Raw genomic sequence first — 12,136 nt, 5'->3', positions numbered from 1 at the left:
CAAGCAAATAAGGCAGGATAATAATTGTGTGTGCCAGATGCTGTCTCTATTAAGAAGGGGAGAGTAACTGGCACGTAGGGGAGCCCACAATCCTCATAGCGGCACTAAGAAGTGGCTTTTCTGGGCGGCATTTTTAGTTAAAGGAAGGGAACTCAGGAAATCTGGTTAAATTCCACATTGCCTTTCTATGCCATGTAAGTTATTCAGGAGTAGTTTGAAATACAAAAATTTGATGTGTATGTGTATACATGTGTATATGTATATACACGCATGTGTACACATGCCTATATATGTGTGTATATACATATGTATATGTGTGCATACATACATACGTATATACATGTTTGTGTATATATGTACACATGTGTGTATGTGTGTGTGTATGTTTCTAATCACTAGCAGTGTAATTATTATGATAGTGTTTTCAAAAAATTGATTAAAAACAGAGAAGCTAATCTAAGTTTTTATGTGGCTGCCATCTTAACTGTCAAATTGATCACAGCAAAATGTTCCTCTCTAACCTCGCTTCTTTCAGAGAATTGAATGTTGGTTATTGGCTGTTCAATGTCAAAATAATTCTTCTATTTCAAAAAAGAAATGTCAACCCTGGCAGTTTTAGAAGAACTATACCAAAAAAAAAAAAAATAGAAGAATAGTTAATGTAACTTTTCATTAAATTGTTTTCCTTTCCCCTGGAAATTCAGTGTGGGGGTCCATGGAGTAGTCCCCTTCATGGGTCATTGGCCATGGGCAACATCATGTAAAAGGTGTATTTTGTATTTACTTTTCTAACTTTACTCATAGATTTCCCTATTTCTCTTCTTGGGAGTATGCCTCATTAGCTATATAATCTTTTCTACATAATTCCTGGCTTCTCTACTAGAAAATCTTAGTTTTATCCTTTTTCTTTTATTTTACAAAATGGCTTTCTAACTCTTGTCAAGGCAATAACAGAGAAGGTTTTATGGCGCTAGATTTCTGGGGGTACACTCAGAAGTCTTGTGATTCCAAAAGAGCATATTTTAAGTGCAGTGACAGGACAATGGGCAAAGCTGCTTTCTGATGACCATCATATAATACCATGTGAGCTGATACCCACTTGTCTTATTCAGAAGATATTTGATGATTTTGCCCACAAGGTACTGAATGTGGATGCCTCGTTGCAACATGTCTAGTTGGAGTCTCCAAGGTCCTAGAAGCTGGCAAGCATCCCACGCCCCAATGTACAAACAAATTCTTTCTCACTTGCCTATTTTGACTAATGTTTCTTGCTCTTCTCTCCCCTGGCTGTGTGGAAGATATCTCTTGGCTACAAACTTCGGATTGTGATATTCTTTATGTGTTTTTCTTGCTTGTGCAATTTATTTGAGGCGTCACTACTTTATCGACTTCAGCTCCTCCAGCAGAACCATCAGCTTTTCTAAGCACTTTCAGTTCCATCTGTCCGTGTCTGGGGATAAGACATGGGCATCCATCAGGGCCTGACCACATAAAGAAAAACCACTCTGCAGTTCAAAATACAGGGAAGTGAATCTAGGGAATTGTTTACACAGCAAGGCAAGAGCTAAGAAGCTAAATGGGAGCAGTGACGTGACAGAGATGAATCAATACACAATTTCTCAAAAGTGAATTCTGGGAGTAAGTAGAGCTACCAGGCCCAGGGGCTGAGGTCACAACGCAGAAAAGAAAACCATGATGGAATTTTCCAGCAAGAGCTTGAGCCAGAGAGAAGAATCTAAGATTCCAGAGATGGCATGAAGGTAAACAGGGAGGGGGCAGGAATAGCTTGCTTCTCCGCTCCTCCCATCTTGCTGACATCTTGTCAGTCTCCCTCCAGTGCCAGCCATTGTCCAAACCAGGAGGAATCTGCAGACATGGGGCCTGGGACTTGCAGGTCTGCGCTACAGACTGGAGCAGGGGAGGGCTGTGGACGGGATCTGCTGGCAAACAGGTCAGAGACCTTCCAGGGTCCTGCCTCCACCATCAGAGTCTGAGAAGGGGACTCAGACACTTTAGTGCCCTTCTCCAAGGGTGAATCTGGAATGAAATCGGGCTGCATCATCTTGGCAAGTAAATAAAGGTAACAAGTCAGAATTTGTAATTTTCCCAATAAATTATAACAAGATATGAGAAATTTGAATGCATTTTTAAAAGCTATGGAAATATGTTTTATATGAGGAAATGACTAATTGTCAAATTAAGTTAAATTTTATGAAGTGGAAGAATTATACAGTAGATTTTAAGAAGGTAACTTCAAATTAAATTGGCAGAAACAGGCTTTTAAGTTTGAGAAGATGGAAAAATGTGTATAGAAGGTGAAAACTGTTACAAGGCACAAATACATCGGAGGCACGAATTAAAAACAGCCACAAGCTTAAAGTTAATCACTTCAAAGGCGTATAATAACTTAAGGTAAAGATTTTTTTCTATCACCTGCAGAGAAAAACAGTATGGAAACAAAAATGCTGAGAAACATGAACGCAAGCATCTTGTTCTTAAAAAGGGATTAGCTATTAACATGGACATCTTGGGCATATCACTTAATCATGTGGAGGGGAATCCGTTTTAGTTAAGGTTAATGTATTAGAGACCCACAAACCAGGCAGTCACTGCTGGCTGCTCACCTCACAACCACCCCCCTCCCCACTTTCTGTTTTGCCAAGAGAAATTCAGCTTTTTATTTCCAGGTATCAGGTGGCAATACGCTCACAGAATATGACTCTCTTGTCCAGTGTCTGGGCGTGAAGAGAAATGATAATCCCACTAACTGTGCACCAATCAGAGTTCAAGGCAGGAAACAGAATCCACATGGGGAATTTCAAGTAGAATGTCATTTAACACCAGAATTAAGTGTTTCTATACTTAATTGTTGTTATAGGAAGAGCTGAAGGAGCGGAAGCAGGAGGCACCACTGGACGGTTTATGGCACAGGATGGAGCCAGGAGGAGTGCAGGGAGCTGCTGCTGCTTCTCCCATCACTTGCACCACCACAACCACCTCACTTCACAGGGCTACTGTCTAGACACGGAAATGTGGATTCTATCCACTGAATACTCTCCTATCCATCCAGTGGCAGCCACAGCATCGGGAAGATGACTCTCATCTCAGTTCTAACTTGAATATTTCATACGGGTGTACCTCACTGACAGTTTATCTCCGGGACTCTAGCTGGAAGACGATTTTGGAAATGTAGCTTTTTGTCATCCGGCCCCTTCAATACATGGAGGTGGGGGGACATATAAAGGGTGAGAATGTTGGCTGAGTGGTCATAGACAGTAATTAGCGAAACATTTGACTTTGCTTTTGACTTTGAAATTTAAGGCCAAGATTGCTGTTGGACTTCTGGGAAAATCTAATATCCCGATAAAAGATATGCTGGAGAAGAAATTCTTCTTCCCCCTTTGGTGGAGGATGTGATGCCTGGAACTCTGATTTTCTCTTGAAGTCCTAAAAGTTCAATACTCAGGGTAAAAGCCAACAAATTGGGACTAACGGTAGAATGGAAATTACCTGGTCCTTGATGACATAAATGTGTCAGAATTAATCAACCCTGAAACAGCCTCCTCCAAACTTCCAGTGGATGAGACATTAAATTCTCCTCGTTGTTGGTTGAGTATTTCTTAACATGCAGCCAAAAGAGTCTTCCTCCCACAAGGCATACAATTCACTGCAACAGCTTGTAGAAACAATGCCATGGAACCCATAACAAATAGGCAATGACGCATTTTGAAACCATAGCTGATGTCACAAAGAAATGGTCCAGTTTTGCTCTTGAAATTATTCTATGAAACCCAGCCTTTCAAAATATGCAAGAACTTCCTTGTAAAGAGCACTGGCCTCGCGCTTTCTTGACATTTCTATGTTTGACTTTACAGTCTTGATATAGTTGGAAGTCTCTTATCTCAGAACCATTCTTCTGAAACTAATATATGTTTATGATAAGAGTTCTGTCCTATTTCAACATTTAATATCAGGTAGTTTATATTGCTCTTCTCTGATTTAAAACAAAATATACCATATGTTAATATAATTTTCATGCCAGATTTCCTCGCAGAAAAATTGCTCCTATTAACACATCTGTATCACCAGCTGTCATAACGGCCATTGGGCAAAACATGCAACCCAGCAAAGCTTTCCACCATTTCTTTTTGGGTGAAGTGTGTTTAGACTGACATATCTATCTTTCTATCTATCTGTCTGCTCATTCAAAAGATATGCAGACATAGAGATACAGATAAAGACTTTTAAAATCTATTCCAATGCTTACTGTATGCTGTTTTATATTTTAAAATAGATAGGAGAATAACATAAATTTGGAAACAATGGTTGTTTACAAAGTACTAGTTTTGTGCCTGCTGTGTGATATTCACTGTGCCGTACGTGGGGACTGGAGGGTTGTGCTCTCAGGAAGATGCTCTATCACGGGGTACCAATATGTGAACCAGAGACCAGCATTACAGTCTGTCCTCCTGAAAGATCACCCAGCAGTCGGAGAGTGGAATAACCCAAAGTAATATTAGTAGATGATATGGTCCTGGTTTTATTGATAGAACATAGATTCCTAGATTACTTAGTTCACATTCTATAAAAAGAACACTCATATTTTTCATTTTCTATGCCTGAAATACCCTCATATTGCCTATTTTAAATGAATTTTAGTGGTTCTAGTTTTGCAAGAATTCATTTCTATGCAAAGTATGAAATTAAAGCCCAGAGGATCAATAACCCATTGATTCAGCTAATGAATAATTTGTATGTGTTTTTACTGAAAAACAGTGTTCAGCCTTGTGTATGGAAGATTTACACAGGGGTCATTAATCCTTCTAAAAGGAACCAAAAACAAAGTTAGGAACTGTGCCAAGCAGTAGATTACATTATTCTACAGAAATGAACCAAGCCATAGGGCCATATGCCCTGAAAGGTGGATATTTCGCTCAGATCTCATGTCCAGAGGGTGCTGCTCACGTGGTCCTCCAGGTGCCTGGGCTGCTGCAGCCTTCATCTCTTATAGCAGGGAGACAAGAACAGGGCTGATCACACAGTCCTTCTGTCTGCAGTGTCTCGTGGCACTTCTCACATTTCCTCTGCCAAAGCATGGGACTCACTGCTCACGGGAGCATGAGAATATGGTCCTCGTATGCGCCCAGAAGGAGAGCTAGAAATACTGACACCACCCTGAGCTTCCTAGCCAAAGACAGCACTGGGCAGTGCCTTCACTGCCTGTAGGTGGTTTCCCTTTTCAGATTCTCCAGAAAAACTAGAGAGAGGTTAAGTTTGCCTCTGAACTTCTCTTCTCTGCCAGACGTCAAGAGCTCTCTGTCCTCCACGTTTCCTCACCACTGGCACCAAGACCTGTCCTCAGTGGGCATCACGTTGGAAAACTACACCTTTCTCCCCTCAGCCTCAGCTAGGTACTTAAGGAAATAATGTAATTTCATGCATTCTATGACTTACTAATACATTCAAATATCTTTAGAAGTATTTTCACCATGCAAGTAGAAATTATTAATCCAAAATAATTCTTCATGTATAAACAAGGTGTTATTTTTGAGGGCAGTTCCTGTGAAATATTTGTTTACTTCTGTATACTCCGTCCCCAGGACAAGGTCCAGATCTTCCTATGAGCCCATCTGTTTGCCAAAGACGAACACCCCAGCTGTATGAAACTCTCTGCGTGCCAGGCACACGGGAACCACTTTACATCAAATGTCTAACTGGATCTCTCTGAGCCTTAGTCTCCACGTCTATGAAATGACATGACTGTGGGAGTTAAGTGATTTACCCAAAGCCGTTGCATTAGTCTCCTGGAGCTACCATAATAAAGTACCACAAACTGAGTGGCTTACAACAATGGAAATTTATTGTCCCAGTTCTGGAGACCAGAGAACAAAAGTCAAGGTGCCAGCGGGGTCACACTCCCTCTAAAGGGTCTAGGAGCTAATCTTTCATTGCCTCTTCCAGATACTCTTTGGCTTGTGGCTCTGTCACTCCAACTTCTGCCTCTGCCTTCGTTGGCCTTCTGCTCTGTGTCTGCGTCTTCTCCTGTTCTCTCTAAGGACAGTTAGTGGATTTAGGACCTACCTGGATAATCTAGGATGATTGCATCTCAAGAACATTAACTTGGTTTCATCTGCAAAAACTATTTTTCCAAATAAGGTCACATTTGTAGTGCCCTGCTGTTATCTTTTTGAGGTCCACCATTCAACCCATTACTGTCACATAGCTGAAAATGGACAGATTGGGAGTGTCTGATGCCAGAGTCTGAGCCTTTAATCACTACACTAATGTGCCTTTTCTATGAACATTTCTACTCAGCCAGTTACTTGACTAACTCCATCATCATGACCAAAACTATTTTTATTAAAAGATGTTATTGGTAAAATGTTGTATGGAAATAAACAACAATAAGCCATAGTCAAGACTTCTAGGATATTAAAGTCAGTTGTGATATGTGGCCTGACCTTATCAAAAACTCACTAACTAAACAGACAGTATAAGTCTCTCAACTGAATTGTACAGGAAATCTAGTAACGTTCATGTGGCAGAGATGTACAGAGAAGACCAGAAGAAGGAAAAGCCACAATGAGGAGTGAGTCTGGAGGTTCTGAAAGGGGTCAGTAAATAAAGCCATAGGGTCCCATGTCAGGCTGGTGGCTGTGAAAATGGAGGGAAAAAGACTAATGTGAGAAACAGTGGAAAGCAACTAGAACTAGGTACCAAGTGTTCAGGATGGTGACGCTGAGAGTGCAGTATAAATAAGATAGAGGTGTAAGATTTGAGTTTGGGTGGCAGGAATGTTAGCTGACTCCCTTTTTGTTGACGCTTGGCCTCAGGTACATCTTTCTGCCTCACCGTGTCCCTTGCTGCTCCGCTCTCCTTAGAGATGTGTGCCTCTCCTTGGATTCATGACTGAGCAGCAAAATTAATCGTGGAGAATGATGAGGAAGGAGAGCCACTGGGTGGGCCGAGGCTGCTTGGTACAGACCCTTCGATTCTTCAGAGGACAGCAGAAGCAAGCCGAGACTGGATAAATAATGTTTTATGGGTTTGAATCTCTGCCAACCTTTTGTCACATCTGTTGTATGCTGTAGACATACTTGTCACTCTAGATACACACCTCAAGTTACTAATGAGTATTCAATTTTAAAATTAGAAAGTGTGCTCCATGGAAATTTCAGGGACCACAGGGAGTGAGGGTCCATTTTCACTCCCATGACCATGGAAAACCTGTCCATCCTTCCTCTTTGGGTGACATGGGCTTCCATGACCCGCCCACTCCTCAGACTTTACTCCATCAGTCAGCCCCTCTGCTTACATGATCAGTGCTTCTCTTGCTCCTGGAATCTTCCCTCAGCATTTAACAATGCTCAGGTCTTCCCCAGCCCATGACACCAAGCCCCCCACAACCATGGCCTGTGACTGCCAGGCTTCTTCCTTAGTTATTGGATTTAGGATCTACTTCGATAATCTAGGATGATTGCATCTCAAGAACATTACCTTGATTTCATCTGCAAAAACTATTTTTCCAAATAAGATCACATTTGTAGTGTTCTGCTGTTATCTTTTTGAGGGCCACCATTCAACCCACTACTGTCACATAGCTGAAAATGGACAGACTGGGCCCCAACTTGGGAGTGTCTGATGCCAGAGTCTGAAACTGTAATCACTACACTAATGCGCCTTTTCTATGAACATTTCTACTCAGCCAGTTACTTGACTAACTCCATCATCATGACCAAGACTCACCAGGAGTATGCTCTTAAGTTCACATCAGTGAGGCAGCTTCTACTCCAAATTCAGCCTGAAATCCTTTCTTCCTTGGGCCATCAGTGACCTCTTTATGGCCAAATATAATAAACACTCTTGAGACACTTTTCAGGAATTTGTTCCGGGAACTTGACCCTCCACTTGCCCTGCTCTCTCCCCTGAGCCCCCTTTATGAAATGTTCCCTGTTTCTCCATTAGGTCTCCTCCAAGGGCACATCTTATAAATGTTGCTCAACCTCAGAGCTCTGCATCCACCCTTTTCTACTCCATCCATTTCTGAGCAGGATGGGCTCTTACATTTCTTTGACTTTGACTGCTGGCTCTATCCTCATGACTCCCAGAGGACCAGAGGCAAATATTCTCCTGCCTTGCAGACAGTTTGAGTTTCTCATGAGCACCTCAGACTCAGTGAGGAAAACGACCCCACCTCCTATGTCCCTGATCTCTGTAGAGCGCATCACCACCCATTTGTTTCCTACACTAGAAATCTACATCAAAGCAGTTGTCGCCCCGCCTCCCTAATATTTCTGATACTGTTCTTTTCTCCACTTTCATTGCCGTAGACCAGCCACCATGGGTCTTGTCAGGATACTTCACAGTAAGAGGCTCTGTGTTCAGTCTTATCTGTCTCTAAACTCTTCTTTGCTAGTCCTGGAGAGATCTTTCCAAAATACACATTACTTCTTGTTACTTCTCCTTCTTTGAAAAATAAAAATAACACCAAACACCTCAATGTTTCTGCACAGTTTAAAGGATAAAGTTTAAAGAGCTTTCATGGTCTGGAATCTGCTGAAAACTGGCCCCGTCTCATATCACGCGCCAGCCACCTCCCTGTCTTCCCTTCCCCCCGCGCACACATCGGTGTTCCAAATCTGTTGGTCTCCTTGCATTCTCTGAGCCTCTCAGCAACTTTCCATCTTTTCCCCTTCAGGTCACAGCCTAAAACTCCATCTGCAACCTCACGTGGCTGATTCCTACACCTGCTTCACTCCTCATTCAGGTGCTTCCCAATGAAGAAACCTTCTTTAGACCAACCTGTCCACCTGCGCCCCAGCTCTTGAAAGCAGAAAGAGAACTCTGGTCATGCTTGGAAATCCAATATCGAGCATGGAATTTGGCACAGGACACTAAATGAACAATTAGTTGTGGTTATTGAGTTGGTCATCATTTAGGATGAATCTGGAGAAATGGGCGGGCCAGCTCTGAGAGTAAGAGCCTCATAAAGCTCTTGATGCATAGGCCAAATTGCTTTCCAGGACAGTTTTTCTCTCAGAGTTGTTTTATTTTTTTCCACTCTAAAAGAGACGAGAGCTAAACCAGCTCATCGTAGTGTCCTGTTCCTTCCTCAAACAGTTGATACAGTGGAGTTTTTGTGTCTTTTTTCCCTTTCCAGGGACAAAAATATTAAGTCTCTAGCTACTGACACATTAAATTGATAAGATCAGAGAGACAATTATTTAGCTGAGATAAAAGAAAGTTCATGGTTTCCCAGATGTCTCGCTCTGTTATCATTTAACCTTGCTTATTGCCTTGCAGTTTTAAAGCCTTTTTCAAAGTGTATCGGCTGAATTGACACTGAGGGAGTTCTCTCATTGGGCAAAGAAACAGCTATACTTGGTCAGGATCCAGTGGTCTTCCCTGCACCTTTTCCACCTTCTAGGCTGAAAATCCCACAGTAAGAGAATTCACAATTCAGTAGTTCATGATCTTGTAGGAAAAGTCAGGAGAGGAGCCTGGGGTCTTGAGTAAATGAACCTTTGAGAGTCTTCCTAAATATATTTCTTTTCACTGAAATAAAACAATACAAAACAGACACCAAATAGAGATATTACTCCTTACATTGTATGTAGTCTAATTAATAATAATGATTATTCTGTATTTATTAACTCTTGCTTCACAGAAAATTTTCAAGGTTCAGTTTTTCCCCTGGTATAAAGAAATCTTTCAGGATTGCTCTTTCATCTATAATATGCCCAGCATGAAGCATATTTTTTCTGTTCTTTCCTTCCTACTAGTGTGTAATGCCTGTCAGAATTGATCTCTCAGGGTTGATGACTCACTCTTGCCTGCATATGCTCTTGTTGAAGTTGCAAATCAGAGAGGCTAGACCATGGCCGAAGGAAGAGAAATGGTGCAGTTATGTCCCAAATTCCAGCATGGATGACCTCCGGTTAGGTTCTGACCTCCGCATTCTGGGCTCAGAAACATGACTTTGTTGCACACTGAGAAGGTCCAGTCCTTTGGGGTCATGATCTTAAAAACCGAGCTCCTGAGACTGACATAAAACCGCAAGATCAGATGGTAAATTCTACAGTGTGAACAATCTAGTTGTTATTCAGAATGAAATATTCCCATCGGCAGAACCAGCACGTTTCCTCCTTGTGAGTAGACCCACGTAGGAAAGTGAATGAAACGGTTCATTACAGAGCGAACTCACTGAGCCTGCAATGGGGACAAGAGGAAGACTCCAAAGTTTAAAGGCAGCAGATTAGGAGAGCTTGAAGTCAACATCACCACCAAAGGGACATTTTGCCAACAGGAACACGACGTTTTAGGTCCACTGCTAGAGGTGGTTGGATGTGTCAATGTCTGCATCAGTGTTTCCGCTTCATCGGAGCTTCACTGGGCTATCCCGGTGCCCCCAAGAATGCCAGGCCCAGAGGTCGCTGCTGTGTCTAATCTCCGGGCAGAAGTTTCCTTCCCCTCAGGCTTTCCTCTTTGACTCGCTCATACCATTGACAGTTGTATTTTGGAAGACATCATATCTGCCCCATCCCATCTTCACCACCATTTCATCTGATCTCTAGCTTTGCAACACTTTGCATCAGAATTATTGTTGTAGGGGTCGGCCCGGTGGCACAGCGGTTAAGTTCGTATGTTCTGCTTCTCGGCAGCCCGGGATTCACCAGTTCGGATCCTGGGTGCAGACATGGCACTGCCTGGCACACCAAGCTGTGGTAGGCATCCCACATATAAAGTGGAGGAAGATGGGCACGGATGTTAGCTCAGGGCCAGGCTTCCTCAGCAAAAAGAGGAGGACTGGCAGTAGTTAGTTCAGGGCTAATCTTCCTCAAAAAATAAATAAATAAATAAATAAAAAGAATTATTGTTGTAGCCTATTAGTTGGTCTTCTAGAATCTCTGAAGTTATCCAATCGATATCTATTTTCTTTAGGTAAGGTGATATATTAAACCATATTTTACCCAATTATTAATGGCCTTGAGCCATTCTATCTTTTATGGACTGAATGTGGCACACACCCAGCTGTCCATGATTAACTGGGTGCTCGATCCTGTTACATAAGGTTGAACTCAAGCCCTCAGTATTCACTATTTTAATATCTAATATCTTGTCAGTGCTCCCGCCCTCACCCCCACAGCACGGCCTGGATTCCAATTTTGGCCTCTCTAGACCACAAGGATGACCACGAGGGACTTAGGATAAGCATGATCCTAAGTCCCTTGGTTACCCAGAGTCAACACATGCTCCTGGAGGGAAAGAAGGCTCAAATGCTGGGCTCCTCTGTCTGGTTTTCTTTTTCTCTCTCATCTGCCCCAGAATACTTCGATAATGCTGGCCCTATTCCACTGTTTTAGAGCTCCTGTGTCTCTAAGAAAAATTTATTTTCCAGCTTTTCTCATTGTTCTCAGTGAGAACATCTAATCTGTTATTAAAATGTTTTTATTGCAACTGGCATATTTAACCAAAAATTGATCTCAGTGATTTGCTTCTTAATAAATGTAATTGAAAATGCTTAAGATTTTGCTTTCATAGACAGAGGATCATTATTAGACTTGCAATCTTTTCCTTTCCAAGTCTGCTTTCCACATTTCCCTTTGCAACACAGCTTTCACATCCAAACATTGAGTTTATTTTGTTGGATGTGTGGCTTGTGCATCCAGTGTGCTCCTTTTGCTTACATAGCACCCATATTTTTGCCCTGACTGCAGTGTGGTAAGTGAGCACTGATAAGGGTATGTGCATTAAGGAAGAGAGTATTACGAACTCATACCACTGCTCAGATTAGAGGGGTTTTGAAAACCATAATCCTAAACTAATTATGCCGCTCTCTGTGTAAGGTATATTCTCATTTATTTTACCACCGAATTTTCATTATATCTCAGCAACAAACATATAGATGATACAAGAGGCTGGATTTTGGTGGCTCTAACTTAGTTGCTGACAGATGTTTAATTCAGTATGGCTTTACATGAATTCATAATGAGTAGTGGGGACAATTCCCCGAGCACTGCTTCATGATCATCTGTCACAACAACATGGAAGGTTGAAGGCAGAGCACTAAGGTGGGCAGCCTGCTGCTGAATACTCAGACTGATGAAGATGGTGTGCTGTTAACTGTGAGTTCCCG

The 12,136-nt window shown here is 42.0% G+C and overlaps 1 long non-coding RNA gene across 1 annotated transcript; it reads left to right on the top strand.

Moving 5' to 3' along the window:
* The first annotated feature begins 1,584 nt into the window (after positions 1 to 1,584).
* On the top strand, positions 1,585 to 4,340 carry LOC139077877 (uncharacterized). Its single transcript, XR_011530481.1, has 2 exons — positions 1,585 to 2,080; positions 2,879 to 4,340. It is a non-coding gene; the product is annotated as an uncharacterized lncRNA (long non-coding RNA).
* Positions 4,341 to 12,136: the final 7,796 nt, after the last annotated feature.

This window comes from Equus przewalskii, chromosome 20 (genome assembly GCF_037783145.1).
Source record: "Equus przewalskii isolate Varuska chromosome 20, EquPr2, whole genome shotgun sequence".
In the NCBI taxonomy this organism is placed as follows: Eukaryota; Metazoa; Chordata; class Mammalia; order Perissodactyla; family Equidae; genus Equus; species Equus przewalskii.
This window is presented reverse-complemented; position numbering and strand designations above follow the sequence as displayed.